Below are 23,001 nucleotides of genomic sequence, written 5' to 3'. Positions count from 1 at the left end.
TCTAAACCTTGTTCTCCTCCATAGGTCCACGAGTTTCCTTGGGCTTGGCCATCTCAGGAACCTTGGAGCCCTTTTGTATCATCTTCTTTCCTTCTTTTCACTACTTATTCACATGCATCTCTTGTTTTTATTTCTTTCTATTTTTGCATTTAGTATTAATGATTTCTTGTTGTAGGTTTGAGTTAAATGGTTTATGTAGGTTCTTTTGCAGGATCACAAGCATTATTTCATCCTTGGAAAATATTTGGAATTTCATAGTAATCATTGATCTGCTTCGATTAGTCTTCTTATTCCCAAATCTAGATTATTGGACCTCCTTTTTAGCAAAGACCAGTAAATTTCTGTTATTTTTTAGAGAATGCTAACAAGCTTCAATCAAGTTGTTTCCACTTGCATTAGATCACAAAAACATTTTAGTTCATAAAAAATTACCCCATTGCATTTTCACATGATTTGGTTAGGCATATTTTAGATTTACTGGCCCACTAGTTATCGAATTTCTAGATTTTCGACTAGTAATGTTTTTTTTTTTTTTTTTGCATGGGTTAATAAAGGTCTTTTTAAGTGATTCCACTTGGAATATGGATCTAATAAATCCTAGTTAATAAAAAAAATTGTCCCATTCAATTTGGATTTTATTTTCTTGGTCATTAAACCCTCGCCACTTTCATCATTTCACAAGGAAACTTCTCCAAGCTTTTTGAGCAAATCCATCCATCTCCCGACTTTGGTTTTGACTTTTAAAGTGGTCCTAGGCACTCCCTTGAATCATTCCATCCACCAACCAATTTCGCTAAGCTTTCCATCACCTTAAACATCCATCCTTTTGCTCTCAGCTGTATCCTATAGGTTTTCAGGGGATCTTGTAGGTCTTTAGTACATCCTGTAGGTTTTCCCATAGTGGCCTGTTTTGAGGCCGAATTGAGGGAAAACCTCCAAGAAGATACACAAGGTCACCTAATGGTCTCGCAAGCCTTCCAACCATTCACCATCATCTCCAAGCCACCTGCCACATCACTAAAAGTGATTATCTTTCACACTCTCACATGAAAAAAGACAAAAAGAAAAACAAATTTATTTTATTCATTTACATGCACAACAGTAGAAGGTTTGATGGTTTGAATCTGCATGCTTAGGATAGTAGGATTGCATACATGTTAACTTAGCATTCTTTTGAAGAAAGGCCTCTTAGCATTTAGTTACAAAATGGTGTGTTTTAACATTTGATTTCATTCTCTTTCCTTATACTTTCTTTCTTGCAATAGGTTAAGGTTACATTTCGAACATTTCATTTTCTGCAATTAGTTTAGGATTTGGCTTCAATACATGCATTCCATTACATCATGACAAAAAATGAAGGACACATAGCATGTCACACATATAGTGTCAATACCTCTTAAGTTTGTACGAACCTTGGGTTGATAATTAAATTCGGTAGCCTTGGGAGTTGCAGCATTCTCGTTGCAATACCGAGGCTCATCACTTTTTGGTGCTGTTGCCGAGGAGGTGTCAAAGCATGCATTATTTTCTTCCTTGGTGATTCACTTCTTTTTACTTTTTGAAAAAAAAAAATATTTGCATTAGCCATATTTAATTTCAAAAGTAGAAAATTGCATTGCATTATAGTTTTCATTCAATCATAAAAACAAAAACAAAAAATTATCCAACACCAACCCACCCCCCCCCCCCCACCCCCATTTGATCACATGGTGCAGTAAGAGCGATATCACCATCCACTTTTTCATGTAGAAGAAGAAAATGACAAAGAATGTAGAAGAAATGGATGGAGACGATGACAATGAAGAAGATATTCTTGGATTCCACATTAATGATCTGAATGTCACCGTGCATATTAACATCCCTCCATCTTCTCTTCCAAAATTTCATGGTCTAAGGTTAGATGATCTGGAAAACTTTCTCTTTGAATTTTAAATTGTTTTTAGATCTTATGGTAACTTATTAAAAAATCATAAACTGAGATTGTTTCCGGCAACATTGAAGGATAGAGCTCTTAAATGGTTCATCAGTTTAGGGACTAATTCAATAAGATCAAGGAATGATATGAAAAATATATTTGTAGAAAAATATAAAGATCATGATCTTAGGGAAGAAATATTTAGAATGAATCAAAGAGAAGATAAGAGCCTTGAGGATCTAATATAGAGGTTCATGTATAATGTTAAGAGGGGAAAACTACATCATTTAGGATCCAACACACTAAAAACACTCTTACTTAGAACAATTAGGGATGAGTGGATTGATATTATTGATCTCATGAGTAGAGCTGATGTATTCCAATTATCATTTGAAGAAATTTGTGAAACATAGAAACACATATCAAGAGGAAAAGCAAGAGTAGGTAAATCAGCATCAAGATCGGTAAGTCAAGCTAAACTTGGAAATTTGTTTGATGATTTTAAAACATAAATTCTTAGCAATCTAACAAAACAAGTAGAAATGTTAAGAATGCAAGATGAAGGAAAAGAAAATGCTGATATTTGTGTTGCAGAATCACATGATGTTAAACATTTTCCATCATTACCAAGGTTGAAGGAAGTTTACCAAGAGGACAATGGAGCAAGTCAATTGCCAATGCAGCTATGTTATGTAGCTCCAAGAGGACCATGGCAGCCTATTCAGCCTGATATGATGCAAGAGCCTAATTCACAATTTCAAGGTTATGCATATCCACCTCAAAGTAATTGGAACACACCCTTTCTTTCACAACATTGGCCATCTCAACCCCAAAACCAATCTTTGCAACAAGGTTGGCAAGGAACTTATGGGATCTATCCACAATATCCTCAATGTTTTCCTCAATATGCTCCATACCAAACTCCATGTTATCCCTACCATTCATCTCCACCACAACCACATCCATCTCAAATATCCACTCCCACTCAACTACCTGTACCGCCATTTCCAAACCCACACATTGAAGTAGCTTAGCCCACTTACAGTGGTGAGGTACAAAATTTCCAAACATCTACTCTTGAGATCAATGGTATTCACCATAGCTCAAGAAGAGTATTGCAAAAAAGAGATTATCCTGATATAATTAAAGGACCACATCCAGAAGAAGAAGAATCAAATGAAAAGACCACAAACCATGGGCTACAATTGATGATAAACAAGCATCAAAATCAGAGATTGAGAAAGCTCCCCCATGGTTACCATCAAATCCTCCATGTATTCAAGAGAACAATTAGCAAAAGAGCAAGATTTGAAGGTCATATTAGAAGAATACATGAAGAATTATCCAAATCAACAAGTGGACCAGGGGCATCACAACTATATTGAAATATGGTTCCAAATGATCATTAAGTTGCAACAATACCCTCTTCTTCAATTATGCTTGATATCGTCAAAGTCAAATCATTTGATCTCTCAAATTCAAGTACATGTCAAAGCATACATCTCAAACCTACACATAAGTTATTTTTTGTCATGTTGATGTGCACATGGCTCCATTAGGAATATTCTTATACTTGAAAGTGATTTTGTTTTTCAAGTCGGGTAGGGTAAAAAACAAAAAATGAAAAATAAGATAAAAAATAAAAATCTCAAGTGAAAACCTCCTTTGAGGTGCCTCAAATTGTCTCATTGATTGAAAACCTCCATGAGGTGGTCAATGGGTTGGGAAAAAAGAAAAAAAGAGGAAAAATAAAAGATTCTAGGTGAAAACCTCCTTTGAGTTGCCTAGGCAGGCCTACTAGTTGAAAACTTCATTGAGGTGGCTAGTAGACCTAGAAGAGAAAAAGATGAAAAAAGATAAAAGAAATCCTTGCTCCATGCATCTCTTTGAAATGCATGTACTCTCCAACAACTGCAAGCAACAAGAACAAGTTGGTACCAAAAGGAAAACTGGTCAAGCCTAGTGAAAAGAAGTCAAATTTTGGCTTTCTCCTCCTTTGCTCAAATGCTCTAACAAGGCCAACGCCATGCCAATCCATCACCCTCATCTACTTTCACCATCCACCCATTATTCTCAAGCTTCTACCATTCAGTTTGTTTACTGTCCTAAAAAACTACATGATGCTCTGTTTTACTACAGGATACAAAAATACATAGAGCAAAAATTTGTTTTTGCCATAACTTGAAAATCATGCATCTCTTTGGAAAGCTATTTTAGGGGGAGATGCATATGGATGATGGTAACATGCTCAAGCAATTTCAGTAAATTCCAGTGCACGGTTTCCAAGAAACCAACCTCCATCAATGTCAGCCATTTTTGCATTTTCTTGATATCTTTGCATCCATTTAAAAATATGTTTCATGGGGTTATGCATATGGATGATGGTAACATGCCCAAGCAATTTCAGAAAATTCTAGTGCATAGTTTCCAAGAAATCGACCAAAATGTTTTTATGGGGAGGTGCATAATGATGCTAGCAAAATGCTCAAAAATCTTAAAGTAAATCTAGTCTACCATTTGGGAGATATGGAAAAAACAAGTCGTTGTCCTGTAAACCTACACAATTCCCTAAAATCTTACAGGATACAGAACATCACCTACAGGATTGGCAGTGAGCAGTTTTAAAGGGAAAAAACAGAGGTTGGCTTCATCAGAGTGTCATAAGGAGCACAAAGAGGATTCATCAGCATCACCCTCTAGTACCTACACATCAAGGAACAACATCAAAGAAGAAAGAGGAAAACGCATGCAACAAATACAAGGAAGGATTTCACTCTCCAACAAACAACATCTACAAGAAGGCCCTCAGGTAGGTACATGTATGCAATATTCTTCACCTCTTCTCTTGAGCATATTATAGCTAGAAATTTGTTGTCAATGCATGAGAGATGAGGTTTTATAAACTAAGGATGTGTCAACAGTCTCAGTCGCCTTCAACTAGTTAATTGCAGCTCACTCTTTCACTCATGCAATGTTGAAAAGTCAAGTTATGAAGAGTGATGATTTCAAGGAATAAGGACAACAATTAAAGGCCAAAGTCACCACAGCACTCCAAACCCTCCATCCACTTCATATTCACTGCCTATTCATCATTCATCCATCCCATTTCATTCTTGAGAAGAAAGAAGAAAAGCATCCTCTCCATTTTCACAAACCTACACTACTCCCTTTGCGCCCTAACATCATCATCCAATCCCTTTTCATCATTTCACTCCCATATAGTTAGAAGACCATGAAAGAGGAGGAATGACTACTACGGGAAGGAAAAATGTTGCTACAACAAGGAAGAAATGAACAAATTATGCTAAACCCCAAGATGGAAAAGTTTTAAGAGAGACCTAATCAAAATAGAAAAACTCTAAGGCCATTAGGAAATCATTTAAGCCACAAGAGAGAAGAAGAAGGCAACAAAAGGAAATGAGGCATTCACCATGAAAACATAACTCAAACTGCAGTGATAAAAATAGGGTTTCCAAAAGGTCTCTAATCTCTTTCTAGATTTTTTCCAAGGCCTCAAAGACGTTATAAAAATGGGAGAAAGGCATGAAAGTCAAGTAAGGGTTTACCCTAACCTCAGACTATCATTTATGATCAAAATGGGTTTCCTATAGTTTTAATAGGGTTTCTTGTAGTTTTGATTGGAATTACTATAGGATGTTCTAGTTCTCATCTAAATGCATTTTGAAGGTGTTAGAGGTGTCCAAATGGCGTAACAAAGTAGTAGAAGGTTGATAAGGGTGTGGAAGACCTTGCCAAACTGAAAAATATTCAAGAACCCATCTTGAATAAGGGGAAGAAGGCAAGCTAATGGGCTCAAGAAACAATGATTTTTCTTTGCACAAATATTTTTTTTGGATTTTCCTTGCAGAACTTACAGCCAAGATTCTTAATGCACAAGAGAGAGGCCACCAGGACCATGAATGATGCACAATGAGGTCACTAAGTTGCTCAGAGAATGAGCAACACTTTCAGTAGGGGGGTATGATGGGCCTCTAAATTAGACATAAATTAAGGCCCATGCCTATAAATTAAAACATAAATTAAGGCCTATGACCATCCTTCAGCACATTGAACCTCTCTTTTTGCATTAGATAATTTATTTTTAACTTTAATATATTCATTAGGAAGGTTTATGAATAATTGAATATTTGTGCCTAATATTATTTATTTTTGTGGAATATTATGAGAATATTGAGAAGATTATGAAGAGTTGAAGGAGGAGATAATTTATGGACTTATTCCCTACTACTAAAGGATCAATAATAAATATTAAATCAGCAAGATATTATGGAATTATGGCACAAATTGTGAAACTCAAATAATTGAGAAAATCTAGGAATTTGTTCCACCAATCAAGGAACTAGATCTACTAATCAAGGCATTTTGGTGTGGAAATCTTCCTCCATTCATGGGGAATTATTTCTAATCATTTTGTATAAGTACGAAGTCGAATTTGCCTCTAGGCATAGATTTTCATTAGTGTTATTGTAAAGAAAGCTTGTATTTTTGCAGCTCCATTGTATTTTCTTGCAGGGATGTAATTCTATTGATGAAAATAATGAAGATTGGTGTCATATTCAACTTCTAAACCTTGCTCTCCTCCATAGGTCTCTGCATTTCCTTGGGCTTGGCCATCCCAGCAACCTTACAGTCCTTTTGTATCATCTTCTTTCATTCTTTTCACTGCTTATTCACATGCATCTCTTGTTTTTATTTCTTTCTATTTCTGCATTTAGTATTAATGATTTCTTGTTGTAGGATTGAGTTAAATGGTTGATTTAAGTTATTTTGTAGTATCACAAGAATTATTTCATCCTTGGAAAAGATTTAGAAGTTCATAGTAATCATTTATCTGCTTGGATTAGTCTTCTTGTTCCTAAATCTAGATTGTTGGACCTCCTTTTTAGCAAAGGACAATAAATTTCTTCTATTTTTTAGAGCATTATAACAAGCTTCAATCAAGTTTGTTCGAGTTGAATTAGATCACAAAAAGATTCTAGTTCATAACAAAAAATACCCCATTGCATTTGCACTTGATTTGGTTAGGCATTGTTTAGATTTACTAGCTCACTAGTTCTCAGATTTCTAGATTTTCGACTAGTAATGTTTTCTTTTTTTGGCATGGGTTAACAAAGGTCTTTTTGAGTGATTCCACTTGTAATAGGGACCTAAGACATCCTATTTAATAAAAAAATTGTCCCATTCAATTTGGATTTGATTTTCTTGGGAATTAAGTCCTTACCAATTTCATCATTTCACAAGGAAACTTCTCCAAGCTTTTTGAGCAAATCCATCCATCTCCTGACTTTGGTTTTGAGTTTTGAAGTGGTCCTAGTCACTCCCTTGAATCATTCCATGTTGGAAATAATACTGAGAGGGGGGGTGAATCAGTATTATCAGATCAATCAAACCTTTTCAATGCACAGAAACATATACGCTACTTCAGTTAAGTAAAACAGCGTGTACACGCTACTGTGACTAAATAAAACAGCGTATAAGCAGAAAACTCATAACTTAGTTAGCTTATTCTTCAGTTAAGTTCATCAGGACATTATTCAGCACATTAACAGTAAGTAGATGCAGTATAACAGAACGGATCAAAAGTCACACACATGAACACCAAGATATAAGGTGGAAACCCAATGTGGGTGAAAACCACCTGCTGCAAGTTATCTCTATCTTTCTTTAAGAAACTTCAGTTTACAATCTTTTGTACTGGTGCAGCCTTATACCAGTACGCAGGCTACAACCTGCAGAAGGCTACAACCTTCTCTCGTTCTCCAAACTTCCTTGGAAGGGAGCTCCAACCCCCCTGTTCTTGTACTAGCCAAGATACTAGTACGTAGGTGCTGACCTACAATCTTCTTTTCTTCAGGTATCACCTTTCATACATTTTCAGACTTGAATATTCCTGAAGCACAACATTACAATCTGAAGACCACAATTCATTCAATTTCCACAACAGATCATTGAAGCATAAAACAACCAAACTCTGAATCACTGAACCACTGAACCCTGTCAATCACCAGTTATCAGAACACAGAGCAGACTACAGAACTCTGCAATAACTGTCAGACCCCACTGTAAACCCAAAAACAAGCTTCAAAAGATATACGCTACTTCAAGGAGCCAAACCCGCGTATACACGCTCTTTTACCGAAGCCAACCTGCGTACAGATCTAAAAATAAACTTTCTCAATTTGCAGCTGTACCAGACATTAGTTAGATCCAGAACATAGCATTGCGATAATATGCAGATCTAGAAATAAGCATGATCAACCATATCATGATAGTGCATTTCAAACCATTAGATCCCGATCTATCCTTAGATCTAGTCTTCCATCAACCAATGTGATCTCTCCTTGGCTTAGATCAAGCAACCCAGCACCTGCAAATCAGATCTCTTTCACTCTTAGATATTCAAGCCCTTGTCGAAAGATGATTTTGCCTAATGATCTTCTTCTCCTTATATAGTCTTAGGCCTAGCTCAATACCAAGAGCCAAAACCATAGTAACACAATACCATCAACTTCAAAACTAGGGATCGACACGCCCGTCGAGACACAATGGTCCGAAATCATAGGCACAACTTCCAAGGACTAACCACCATGGACCAAAGGAACCTTTCCACATACACGCGCTTTTTATGAATCGAACTAGCGTGTACACGCGACTTGGGCTTAACGAAACGGCGTGTATGAGCTTCCTTGGCATGCTGTACTGAGATCTGTCTTCTGATTAAGATGCCATCACTTGTACCAACCTCTGAGCACTTGTACCATCCTCTGAGTGAGTTGCCATCAAGGACAACACTTGAATCATAATGCCAACAATCTCCCCCTTTGGACTTGATGGCAACCACCACACCAAGTCACTCTCCCCCTTTGACATCAAGAGCAAAGGGCTGTGCTCCCCCTGAGGACATGTTGATACCTCTGCTTGGCTGTGCTGACTCGTGCTCCCCCTGACAGTAGGCCAGATCTGAAAAAGATGTTCTTCAACAAGAGCCAAGATTTATACACCATAAGGGACCTTCCTATCACCAAAAGACTCAATACATACATCCATACTCCCTACCAAGAGGGGACATATCAGAAACAACCAATTATATTACAGCATTCATCCCAGGCATAGTGGGGAAACCAACATAGGCCGTTACATGACCTTGACACCATAAAAGAGATATGACAAGAGAGATACATGACATAGAGACAACAGATCTAGACCAAGACTTAGGAAAGACACCAGCAACATCTGATAAACATCTTGTTAGATCAGGAACCAGAATTTCTTTCTGAGCTCCTTCTTCTGAAACCAACAACCAAAACATCTGAATGCCAACAATGCTTTATGAGACTTTTGAGCTGCTCCCCCTGAACCTGTGCCTGTTGCACTCCCTGAAACTGTGCCTGAAGAATTCTGACATTCCTATTGCTTTTCAGAACTTCAGAGTTTTCCCTTGCTGTTCAGAACTTCATATACGCGTTTTATCCTGTATAAAACAGCGTATGTACGCGGATATTCTTTCTGAAACAAGCGTCCAGCATACACGCGACTTTCCCACCATAAATCCGCGTGTATACGCTCATATCCCTTCCGTAACCTGCGTATACCAACTTTTCTGTAGAACAAACAATCTTCAACAACAGGATGAAGCATCAACTACTCCCAGCTTTTGTCTGAGATATTCAAAAGTTTCCCTGGGCAGTGGTTTTGTGAGAATATCAGCAACTTGCTCCTTAGAAGGAACATACTCCAACTTGACCTTCTGCTCAAGCACTTGTTCCCGAAGAAAATGGTACTTGATTGGTATGTGCTTGGTCTTTGAGTGCATGACAGGATTCTTTGAAATGCTGATTGCACTTGTATTATCACATAAGATAGAGACAGGTGGAGTGCAAGTGATTTGAAAGTCCTGCAAGGTCTGCATCATCCAAAGAAGTTGTGTGCAACAAGATGCTGCAGCCACATATTCTGCTTCAGCTGTAGATAAGGCAATCGAACTTTGTTTCTTGCTGAACCAAGATACTAATCTAGAACCCATGAAGAAAGCACCTCCACTTGTGCTTTTCCTATCATCCACACTTCCAGCCCAATCTGCATCTGTGTAAGCATGAAGAGTGAGATCAGTATTTCTAGGATACCATAAGCCATAGTTTTGGGTCCCTTGAAGATATTTGAAGATTCTTTTGACTGCCTGAAGATGAGTTTCCTTTGGGTTGGCTTGAAATCTTCCAACCATTCCTACTGCATGTGTAATATCTGGTCGAGTACCTGTCAAATAAAGCAAACTCCCAATCATGGATCTATAAGTGGGTTGGTGAACTGCTGCTGATTCATCATTTGCACTGAGGCTGCATCCTGTAACCATGGGTGTACATACAGGTTTTGACTCTTCCATGCCATACTTCTTCAAGATCTGCTTGAGGTATTTGGTTTGAGACAAGAAGATACCTCCTTCATTTTGTTGGATTTGCAATCCAAGAAAATATGTCAATTCTCCAAGAAGTGACATTTCGAATTCTTTCTGCATAACCAAGGCAAAGTTTTGACTCATGGTCTCTTCATTGCTGCCAAAAATAATATCATCTACATAAACAACAAGGATTAGCAATTTGTTATTTTCAACTTTTATATAGAGATTGCTATCTGCTGATCCTTTTGAAAAGCCTTGTTGGTGAAGATATTTGTCCAAGCGATAGTACCAAGCCCTTGGAGCTTGTTTGAGCCCATAGAGTGCCTTTTTCAATCTGCATACAAGGTTTGGATCATTTCCAAGAATGAACCCATCTGGCTGCTCAATATATACTTCTTCTTCTAAGTCTCCATTTAGGAAGGCTGATTTCACGTCCATTTGAAATACCTTGAAGTTTTGAAAGCTTGAGAGAGCAAGGAACATTCGGATGGCCTCTAGTCTTGCCACAGGAGCAAAGGTCTCTTCAAAATCTATTCCTTCTTGCTGTGCATACCCTTTACAAACAAGTCTGGCCTTGTTTCTAATTACTTCTCCATTTTCATTTAACTTATTCTTGAAGACCCATTTTGTTCCTATTACATTCTTATCTTTTGGTCTAGGAACTAATTCCCAAGTGTTGTTCCTTTCGATTTGCTCAAGTTCTTCATCCATTGCTTTGACCCAACATTCATCTTTGCATGCTTCTTTCACATTTTGTGGTTCAATGGAGGAGAGTAGAGCCAAGTAGCTTGAAGCTTCTGCAAGTGTCCTTCTTGTTTGTACTCCTGCTTCTTTCTGCCCCACAATCTGAGTTTCTGGATGATTCTTTTGGACATATCTGGATGGAGTCTTCTCTTCTATTCTTGTCTGCTCCTCTGGTTCTTCTTGAGATTCTTCTTCTTCATCATTTCGCCTTTGAGAGTAACCTTCATCTTCTTCAATGTCTTCATGATGAACTTGCCTAGGAATATATCCCTTCTCATCAACCACTATATCAATACTGTCAACAATTCTGCCAAGTCTTTTATTGTAGCACTTGTATGCTTTGCTATGTGGAGAATAACCAAGAAGAATGCCCTCATCTGCTCTAGGTTCAAGTTTGCCAAGTTGCTCATCAGTATTCTTAATATAACATTTGCTCCCAAAGATTTTGAAATGCTTTACGGAAGGAGTTTTACCACTCCAAAGCTCATGAGGTGTTTGAGTGCTGTTTACTCGGACATTTGTTTTGTTAAGAATGATAACAGCAGCATGTGCAGCTTCACCCCAGAAGGTTGCAGGAGTACCTGATTCATCGAGCATAGCACGAGCCATTTGTTGGATAGTTCTGTTCATTCTTTCCACAACCCCATTTTGCTGAGGAGTTCTAGCTGTAGAGAATTCTCTTCTTATCCCATGTTCATCGCAGAAATCGAAAAATTCATTTGATGTGAACTCCCCACCTCTGTCAGATCTGAGGCACTTAATTTTGTGTCCTGATTCATTTTCAGCCAATGCTTTGAAGGATTTGAATTTTTCGAATGCTTCATCTTTGTGCTTCATAAGCCCTAACCAAACAAACCTTGAGAAATCATCAATGAATAATATCAGATATTCTTCTCCTCGAGGTGTCCTTTTCCTAAATGGACCACATACATCTGTATGGACTAGCTCAAGAGGCAAGCTAGCTGATCCTTCCTTTTCTGGAAAGTTAGTTCTGGTTTGCTTTCCAAACTGACAAGATTTGCATATAGTGTTGTCTGGAATTTTGATATCTGGAAGATCGCGAACTGCCTGATATTTGCATGCTTTTCTTATTTGTGAGAAGCTTAGATGTCCCAACCTTCGATGCCATAGCCAGTGCTCTTCATCCTTGCTAAGATAGCATTGTTGTTGTCCTTCTTCAAATATGTACAGATTATTTGGAGTTCTTTTGCCTTTGAGAACTGTTTTACCTGTATCAAGATCACGAACAAGACATCCATTCGATCTGAAAATAACCTCGGTTTTTTGATCACACATCTGACTGACACTTAGAAGATTATGCTTCAATCCATCAACATACAAAACATTTCCAGCCTTGACCTTTTCTTTCAAAGGAGCAATACCTTTTCCTTTTATAGTTGCAGGAGTATCATTTCCAAAAGAAACTTTCTTTCCCTTTTCTAAAGTAGAATAAGATTCAAGTTTTTCTTTATCACCTGTCATATGTTTCGAACATCCACTGTCAATGTACCATAGATTTTCTTGTCCTTCTGCATAAAACGCTATCCCACATCTTTCTGTCTGAGGTTCTTTTATTCTCCATTTTTTGGTGCTCGTGGCTTGTTCCTTTTTCTCCTGAAACCTGCTCCTGCATTCAGATTCTTTATGACCAAAATTATTGCAAATAGAACATTCAACTTCATTTTCAAGAACCGAAAAGTTGTTATAGGTCCTCTTTGCAATCCCTGTCATACTTCTTTGTTTTTGAGCTTCCCTAGTCATGATTGTTTTATATGCAACACATTGAGCTGCTTTGTGACCAAAGTTATGGCAAGAAAAGCATTGTCCATTGAAGAAGCTTCTGCGGTTATTGAATCTACCAGCCAACTGATTGTAATTTCTATTTTCATCTATTCTTGTGCCAAACTGAGAAGATTTTACCTGTGGTTGGTTGTAGCTTTTGTTCACCCTTAAGAAGGATTGTCCCTGATAGTTTCTGTTTGTAATTCGTCCCTGCTTTACCTGATTATCTTCATTGTTCTTCTGCTCATTTCTTCTTGCTGCATCAAGATAATTCTTTGAGGTGGATGCTTTAGAGGTTTCTCCATTATAGCCCAAACCTGTCTTGTTTAGAGGAGACCGCTGCACATTGATAATCTCATCCAAAGTTTCAGATCCTTTGACAAACTTAAGATTAATAGCTTTTGTTTTCTCAATTTCTTTTCTGAGACCAACGATTTCACCTTCTAGTTTTTCAAGATGTTTTTCCTTTTCATCAATTTGAAATTGCAAAGTATCAATGATCACACTCTTTTCTTCTATGCATCTCTTGAGTCTAGTAATTTCATTATAGAGATTATCCACATCTACAGCATCCTCATAATCATCATCTTCAAATGCCATTAATAGCTTATATTTATTACCTTGTTCATCTTCATCACTGTTTGATAAGCCATCACTATCTTCATGGGTGTAGTAGCTTTTCTTATTTGCACTTTGTTTCTTATTCCATCTAGCAGGTTCTTTTCCTTTATCTTTATTAGGACATTTTGCAGCATAATGACCTACTCTTCCACAAGCAAAGCATTTGAAAGGTAGCTTACCTCTGAACCTTCCAGCACCCCTTTGAAGATTTCTAACAAAATTTGATTCTTCTTCCTCTTCTTCTGGAACATGGCTTGCCTCATAGTAATCTTCTTTTCCTGATGCCTTAAAAGCAGCTTCCCTTCTGTCTGATGGACCTCCCTTTCTCATTTCATAAGCAGTTAGAATTCCATGTAACTGAGACATAGTGAGAACTTTGAGATTTTCCTTTTCTTCTATTGCAGATACTTTAGATTCAAACTTGGGGGATAATGATCTTAGAATCTTTGAAACTACTATAGTCTCTTTTATTTCTTCACCCAAATTTTTCATACAATTAACAATCTCGTCTACCCGAAGAAAATAATTTGCCACACTTTCATCATTATACATCTTGAGAGTCTCATATTGAATCCTGAGAGTTTGAAGTTTAGCTTCCTTTACCTGTTCATCTCCTTCATAGCTAGTGATCATTTTGTCCCATATCTCTTTTGCTGATTTGAAGTGCATGACCTTCATGAATTCTGTTTGGGATATACTTCCTAATAGAGTACTGACTGCTTTTGCATTTGTTTCATATGTCTTTTTCTCAGCTGGATCTGTAGGAGTAACTGAAGGAAAAGCATAGCCTGTTTCTACAATGTTCCAAACTTCTGTACCAAGAGATTGAAGATATGCAGTAACTCTTACCTTCCAATAATTGAAATTTGTTCCATCAAAAACTGGTGGCCTGATTGATGCTTCTTTCTCGTAGTTGCTCATGATGAATGATCTACCTTCAAGCGATCAAGCTTCCCTGAAGGACCTGCTCCGATACCAATTGTTGGAAATAATACTGAGAGGGGGGGTGAATCAGTATTATCAGATCAATCAAACCTTTTCAATGCACAGAAACATATACGCTACTTCAGTTAAGTAAAACAGCGTGTACACGCTACTGTGACTAAATAAAACAGCGTATAAGCAGAAAACTCATAACTTAGTTAGCTTATTCTTCAGTTAAGTTCATCAGGACATTATTCAGCACATTAACAGTAAGTAGATGCAGTATAACAGAACGGATCAAAAGTCACACACATGAACACCAAGATATAAGGTGGAAACCCAATGTGGGTGAAAACCACCTGCTGCAAGTTATCTCTATCTTTCTTTAAGAAACTTCAGTTTACAATCTTTTGTACTGGTGCAGCCTTATACCAGTACGCAGGCTACAACCTGCAGAAGGCTACAACCTTCTCTCGTTCTCCAAACTTCCTTGGAAGGGAGCTCCAACCCCCCTGTTCTTGTACTAGCCAAGATACTAGTACGTAGGTGCTGACCTACAATCTTCTTTTCTTCAGGTATCACCTTTCATACATTTTCAGACTTGAATATTCCTGAAGCACAACATTACAATCTGAAGACCACAATTCATTCAATTTCCACAACAGATCATTGAAGCATAAAACAACCAAACTCTGAATCACTGAACCACTGAACCCTGTCAATCACCAGTTATCAGAACACAGAGCAGACTACAGAACTCTGCAATAACTGTCAGACCCCACTGTAAACCCAAAAACAAGCTTCAAAAGATATACGCTACTTCAAGGAGCCAAACCCGCGTATACACGCTCTTTTACCGAAGCCAACCTGCGTACAGATCTAAAAATAAACTTTCTCAATTTGCAGCTGTACCAGACATTAGTTAGATCCAGAACATAGCATTGCGATAATATGCAGATCTAGAAATAAGCATGATCAACCATATCATGATAGTGCATTTCAAACCATTAGATCCCGATCTATCCTTAGATCTAGTCTTCCATCAACCAATGTGATCTCTCCTTGGCTTAGATCAAGCAACCCAGCACCTGCAAATCAGATCTCTTTCACTCTTAGATATTCAAGCCCTTGTCGAAAGATGATTTTGCCTAATGATCTTCTTCTCCTTATATAGTCTTAGGCCTAGCTCAATACCAAGAGCCAAAACCATAGTAACACAATACCATCAACTTCAAAACTAGGGATCGACACGCCCGTCGAGACACAATGGTCCGAAATCATAGGCACAACTTCCAAGGACTAACCACCATGGACCAAAGGAACCTTTCCACATACACGCGCTTTTTATGAATCGAACTAGCGTGTACACGCGACTTGGGCTTAACGAAACGGCGTGTATGAGCTTCCTTGGCATGCTGTACTGAGATCTGTCTTCTGATTAAGATGCCATCACTTGTACCAACCTCTGAGCACTTGTACCATCCTCTGAGTGAGTTGCCATCAAGGACAACACTTGAATCATAATGCCAACATTCCATCCACCAACCACCTTCCCTAAGATTTCCATCACCTTTAACATCCATGATTTTTCTCTCAGCTGTATCCTGTGGGTTCTCAAGGGATCCTATAGGTTTGTAATACATCGTGTAGGTTTTCTTGTAGTGACCTGTTTTGAGGCCGAATTGAGGGAAAACCTCTAGGAAGCCACATAAGGTCACCTAAGGGTATCCCAAGCCTTCCAACCATTCACCATAATCTCCAAGCCACCTGCCACATCACCAAAAGAGATTAGCTTTCACACTCTCACATGAAAAAAGACAAAAAGAAAAACAAATTTATTTTATTCATTTACATGCATAGTAGTAGAAGGTTTGATGGTTTGAATCTGCATGCTTAGGACAGTAGGATTGCATACATTTTAACTTAGCATTCTTTTGGAGCAAATCCTCTTAGCAGTTAGTTAGAAAATGGTTTGTTTTAGCATTTGATTTCATTCTCTTTCCTTGTACTTTGTTTCTTGCAATAGCTTAAGGTTACATTTCGAACATTTTATCTTCTGCAATTAGTTTAGGATTTGGCTTCAGTACATGCACTCCATTACACCATGACATCAAAGGAAGGACACATTGTACTAAACTTGGGTTGATAATTATAGTCAGTAGCCTTGAGAGTTGCAACATTTTTGTTGCAATATCGAGGCCCATCACATGATACAAATGACAAAATATCCTTTCTATATATAGGAGTCTAAGGTGTCACAATATAACCAAAGTCGGCCTAACAATAATAATATAAGGGCACAAAAATAACGATAATGGGCTTCTATGGGGAGCAATAATAACAATATGGGGAGAATAGGGGCACAACAATAATAATAAGGGATACAATGACAATAGTAATGGGGGAATCACTAGTATTATAGGGACCTAACATGCCCCTCTGATACATTGTATGCATCTGCCACAACATTTTGCTTCCCTTTTTTGTAGATGATTTCAAAGTCATAACCTTGTTGGAAATAATACTAGGGGGGAGGGGGGGTGAACCAGTATTAGCAAGTCAGTAATATTTCATTTCCATATTCTGATTCATATACACTACTTCAGTTAATTAAACTTGCGTGTATACGCAATTGTATAAAGAAACTAGTGTATACCATGTAAACTTATAATTTAGTTAATTCTTCATAAGTTGATCATTAATCTTTGCATCAAAACCATATAAATAGTAACCAGGAGCAGTAAAGACAGATCAGACAGTCACACACATGAACACAAGATATAAGGTGGAAACCCAATGTGGGTGAAAACCACCTGTTGCAATCATCTCTATCTTTCTTTTTAATAAGAAAATTTTTTTACAATGTTTTGTACCGGTGCAGTCTTATACCAGTATGCAGGCTTCTACTTTTAGAAGGCTACAACCTTTTCTCATTCTCTAGCTTCTCCTAGAAGGGAGCTACAACCCCCTTTCTCTTATATTAGCTAATGTACTAGTACGTAGGTGCTGACCTACAGAAGGCTATAATCTTCTCTTTTCTTCCAGGGACCATGTTTCATAAATTTTCAAACTGGATCCATCAATAACATCAATCAAACATCAAATATATCTGCATCAACCAATCTCCTTTGCACCAACCAAAAATGAATCAAACAATCACTTTTCTGAATGCTATAACCAAAACACAGTAATAGTAACCAAAACCCAATCCAGAATCCAGAGCACTGCAACAGTAAACAGAAGTAGCTAAAACATATTTTATGATGTGTACGCTACTTCAATGTGTCAAACCGGCATGCATACGCACTTTTCTCAAGGCAAACCTATGTATACGCAGTTTTGAAATACCGAACCAGCGTGTATACACGCCTTTACTTTACAAAACCTGCGTACAAATTTGTAAAAAATGATTTAACCTTTACCACTATTAAGACAGTAGTTATACCCAGATCATCAGATTTACAAATTACGACATGCGCCAATTATTCAAATAAAAGATCAAAAACCACACAAAGATACTTTTCTTCAAGCCTGAAGATCTTGACCCATCAATAGAACTTATCTTTCTTCAAGTGCTCAGGTTCCTCCTTGATTTAGATCTAGCTATGCACCATTACCCAATCAGTATTCTAGATCTTGCTCTTCATTAGATATTCAATACTTGAGTGCCTTTTCCTAATGATCTTCTCCTCCTTTTATAGTCTTAGGCCTTACTCAATACCATGCTCCAAAACTGCTTAGAACCAAAACCAAATGTACATGCCTTTCCTTGCATGAAAGTGCGTGTATACGCATACACGCCTTTTGGTCATCGAAACCATGTGTATACATGGCTTGGTCAAGAGGAACCTGCGTATATCTCTTTTTCCTTCATTCTGTGAGCCTGAAGTGTGATATGTTATCTAAGTGAGTTGGCATCAAGGACAACACTTGTGCCATAGAGCCAAACCTGTGTCATAATGCCAACAATCTCCCCCTTTGGACTTGATGGCGACCCCAAGTCACTCTTCCCCTTTGTCATCAAGGGCAAAAGGTTATGCTTCCCCTGAGTACATGCTGAAATCTCTGATGTGCTGAAGTGTGTTGTTCATGCTCCCCCTAACTGTAAGAAAGGTTTGCAAAAAGATATTCTACAAGAAGAACATGACTATATATATCATAAATGACCTTCTTATCACCAAAGACTCATACATCCATTTTCCAACCAAGTGGGGATATACCAAGATTGACTCATCCACCCAACCAAGTGGGAATACACCAAAATTTTATACATGATAAAACAAGAACATTACATCATCCATCCCATGCATAGTGGGGAAACAAAATAAGCCATTACATGACCTTGATAATAAAAGATATACATGACATAGAGACAAAATATCTAAAACAAGACTATGATAGCAGCTATCATTAGCAACATTTGTCAACCACCATCCAGACCAGTAACCATGATCTCCCTCTGCACCTGTTCCACTTGAATCAGAAACAACTGTGAAACCGTACCAAGATAATGCCAACAATTAGAAGTATATGCTCCCCCTGAACCTATGCCAGATGATCACTGTCAAACCCATATCAGATTCTTTTCATCCTGAGTTTGGCCCATTGATATTCTTCAACCAACATATACGCGGTTGTATCCACAGAAACCTACATATGTGCACAGATACGCTTCATGAATCTCACGTACAACCACTGTTCTCTGAAACAAATAAATTTTAAAGGCAAGATGATGCATCAACTACACCCAACTTTTGTTTGAGGTATTCAAATGTCTCTCTGGGTAGAGGTTTGGTGAATATATCAGCCACCTATTCCTTGGAGGAACATACTCCAGTTTGACATTTTGTTCAAGCACTTGTTCACAGAGAAAATGATATTTAATAGGTATGTGCTTGGTCTTGGAATGCATGACTCGATTCTTTGAAATAATCATAGCACTTGTATTATCACATAGAATGGTGATTGGAGTACATGTGATCTACATGTCTTGCAACGTTTGTATCATCCAAAGAAGTTGTGTGCAACAAGACGCAACAGCCACATTTTCTGATTCAGTTGTAGATAATGCAATTGAACTTTGTTTCTTGCTGAACCAAGACACTAATCTGGAACCCATATAGAATGCACCATCACTAGTGCTTTTTCTGTCATCCACTCTTCCTGCCCAATCTACATCTATATATGCATGAAGTGTAACATTTGTATCCCTAGGATACCATGAACCAAAATTCTGAGTTCCTTGAAGATATTTGAAGATCCTTTTGACTGCCTGAAGGTGCAATTCCTTTGCATTTGCTTGGAATCTTCCAACTATTCCGACTGCATGCATGATGTCTGGTCAGGTGCCTGTTAGATAAAACAAACTGCCAATCATGGATCTGTAGGTTGGTTGATGTATTGTTGCTGATTCATCATTTGTGCTAAGGCTGCATCTTGTTACCATAGGGGTACATACTGGTTTAGAATCTTCCATGCTGTATTTTTTCAAGATTTGCTTGAGATACTTGGTCTGTGACAAAAAGATTCCATCATTCTTTTGTTGAACTTGTAGACCAAGAAAATATGTGAGCTCACCTAGCAGGGACATTTCAAATTCTTTCCGCATTACCAAAGCAAAGTTTTGACTCATGGCTTCTTCATTGCTACCAAAAATGATATCATCAACATACACAACAAGTATTAGCAATTTATCATTATCAATCTTTATATATAGATTGCTATCAGCTGATCCTTTTGAAAAACCCTGTTGATGTAGATATTTGTCAAGACGGTAATACCATGCTGTTGGAGCTTTTTTTAGACCATAGAGGGCCTTTTCTGAGTCTACATACAAGTTTTGGATCATTTCCAAGGATGAATTTGTCTGGTTGCTGAATATATACTTCTTCTTCTAATCCCGATTAAGAAAAACAGATTTTACATCCATTTCATATACTTTGAAATTCTGAAAACTAGAAAGAGCAAGAAACATTCTTATGGCTTCAAGTCTTGCAACAGGTGCAAAAGTTTCTTCAAAGTCTATACCTTCTTGTTGAGCATACCCTTTACAAACAAGTCTGGCCTTATTTCTAATAACTTTTCCATTTTCATTCAGCTTGTTTTTGAATATCCATTTGGTTCCTATGACATTCTTATCATTAGGTATAGGAACCAATTCCCAAGTATTATTCCTTTCAATCTACTCAAGCTCTTCATTCATGGCCTTGACCCAACATTTATCTTTGCATGCTGCATTTACATTTTGTGGTTTGATGGAGGATAGTAATGCAAGATAGCTTGAGGATTCTGTAATAGTTCTTCTTGTTTGCACACCTGCCTCTTTTTGTCCTAAAATTTGAGTCTCTGGATGATTTTTTTGCACATACCTGGATGGAGTCTTTTCTTCTGCCATTGTTTGTTCTTCTGGTGCTTCATTAGTTTCTTCTTCTTCATGATTAGTCTGATTTGATGTGGAAGGATAATCTTCATCTTCTTCACAATCTTCAGTTTTTACCTGCTTTGGATTCTTGCCTGATTCATCAATCACAACATCAATACTTTCAATAGTTTTCCCAAGTCTTTTATTATAAAATTTATATCCTTTACTTCGAGAAGAGTAACCAAGGAGAATGCCTTCATCTTCTCTAGGTTCAAACTTGCCAAGATTTTCATTAGTCCTTTTGATGTAACATTTTCTTCCAAAAACTTTGAAGTATTTTACAGTAGGAGTCTTACCATACCAGAGTTCATGAGGAGATTGAATGTTGTTTACCCGAACGTTTGTTTTGTTGAGAATAGTGATGACAGTGAATGCAGCTTCACCCCAAAAGGTTGCATAAGTTCCCGACACATCTAGCATAGCATGAGCCATTTGTTGAATAGTTCTATTCATCCTTTCTACCACTCCATTTTGTTGAGGAGTTCTTGCGGTAGAGAATTCCCTTCTTATTCCATGTTCTTCACAGAAGTCGAAGAATTCATCCGAGGTAAATTCCCCTCCTCGATCATACCTGAGGCATTTGATTTTCCAATTTAATTCATTTTCAACCAAGGCTTTGAAAGCTTTGAAATTTTTGAAAGCCTTGTCTTTGTGCTTTAGAAGTCCTATCCAACACATTCTTGAAAAATCTTCAATGAACAATATAAAATATTCTTCTCCATGAGGTGACTTTTTCCTTGATGGTTCACATAAGTCAGTATGAACAAGTTCAAGAGGCTTACTAGCTGATCCTTCCTTTTCAGGGAAATGAGTTCTGGTTTGCTTACCAAATTGACATGATTTGCATATTGTATTTTCTGGAATGCGGATATTCGAAAGATCACGAACCACCTGGTATCTGCATGCTTTTCTTATTTGAGGGAAGCTTAGATGCCCCAATCTTCTGTGCCATAGCCAATGTTCATCATGTTTGCTTAGATAGCACTGTTGTTGTATCCCTTGAGTATGTACAAGTTACTTGGAGTTCTTACACCTTTGATCACTATTTCTCATGTATCAAGCTCACGAACAACACATCCATTTAATTGAAATACTACTTCATTTCCTTGATCACACATTTGACTGACACTCAATAGGTTATGCTTTAGTCCATCAACATACATAACATTCCAAGCCTTAACCTTTTCTTTTAAGAGAACAAACCCTTTACCTTGTATGACTGCAGGAGTGTCATTACCAAATGAGACCTTCTTTTCCTTTTTTAAGGCATTATATGACTGAAGTTTCTCCTTATCATCTGTCATGTGTTTCGAGCATCCACTATCGATATACCACTGATTTTCTTGTCCTTCTGCATACAAGGCTATTCCACATCTTTCTATTTGTGGTTCTTTCTTTCTCCATGTTTTGGGGCCCAATGAAGCTTGCTCCTTCTGAGATGTTTGCCGAAATTTACTCCTGCATTCAGAATCTTCATGACCGAAGTTGTTACAGATAGAGCATTCTATTTCATTTTCAAGAGCAAAAAAGTTATTGTAGGTTCTTTTCATGATCCCAGTCACATTCCTTTGATTTCATGCTTCTCTGGTCATGATGGTCTTTTAAGAAACACTTTGAGCAGCCTTGTGTCCAAAGTTATGACATGAAAAACATTGGCCATTAAAGAAATTCTTGCGATTACCAAATCTACTGACCTGATGATTGACATTCATTCTTGAAGCAAATTGAGATTGATTTACCTATGGTTGGTTATAGCTTATGTTCATCCTTGAAGTAGATTGAACCCGATTTACCTAATGATCTTCTTTATGCCTTTGTTGACAATCGTCAACCTATTCACTTCTCCTTGCTGCGTCAAGATGGCTTTTGGAGGTTGATGGCTTCTGTGCTTGAGATGTTTCTTTAGTATATCCAAGCTCCGCCTTTATCAGAGGAGAACACCACACTTTGATAATCTCTTCTAAATTTTTTTATCCTTTCATAAATCTAAGATTGAGTGCTTTTGTTTTTTCAATATCTTTTCTTAGACCCACAATTTCACATTCTAACTTTTCATTTTGTTTTTCCCTTTCAGCGAGTTGGAATGTTAGAGTATCTATAATCATACTCTTTATTCTAAACAGATTTTGAGTTTAGAAATTTCTTCATAGAGACTATCTTCATCTAAAGCATCCAAGA

General features: G+C 37.5%; 1 protein-coding gene across 2 annotated transcripts in view; it reads left to right on the top strand.

Annotated features, from left to right (window-relative positions):
* Positions 1-23,001, top strand: part of LOC149212078 (MADS-box protein SOC1-like) — a 428,798-nt gene that overhangs the window by 336,423 nt on the left and 69,374 nt on the right. The window lies entirely within an intron of this gene.

Source organism: Pinus tabuliformis, chromosome 1_1 (genome assembly GCF_031772625.1).
Source record: "Pinus tabuliformis cultivar Carrire ecotype Pingquan chromosome 1_1, CPIR1, whole genome shotgun sequence".
NCBI classification, from domain to species: domain Eukaryota; kingdom Viridiplantae; phylum Streptophyta; class Pinopsida; order Pinales; family Pinaceae; genus Pinus; species Pinus tabuliformis.
The sequence above is the reverse complement of the archived record's forward strand: the minus strand, read 5'-3'. Positions and strand labels throughout refer to the sequence as shown.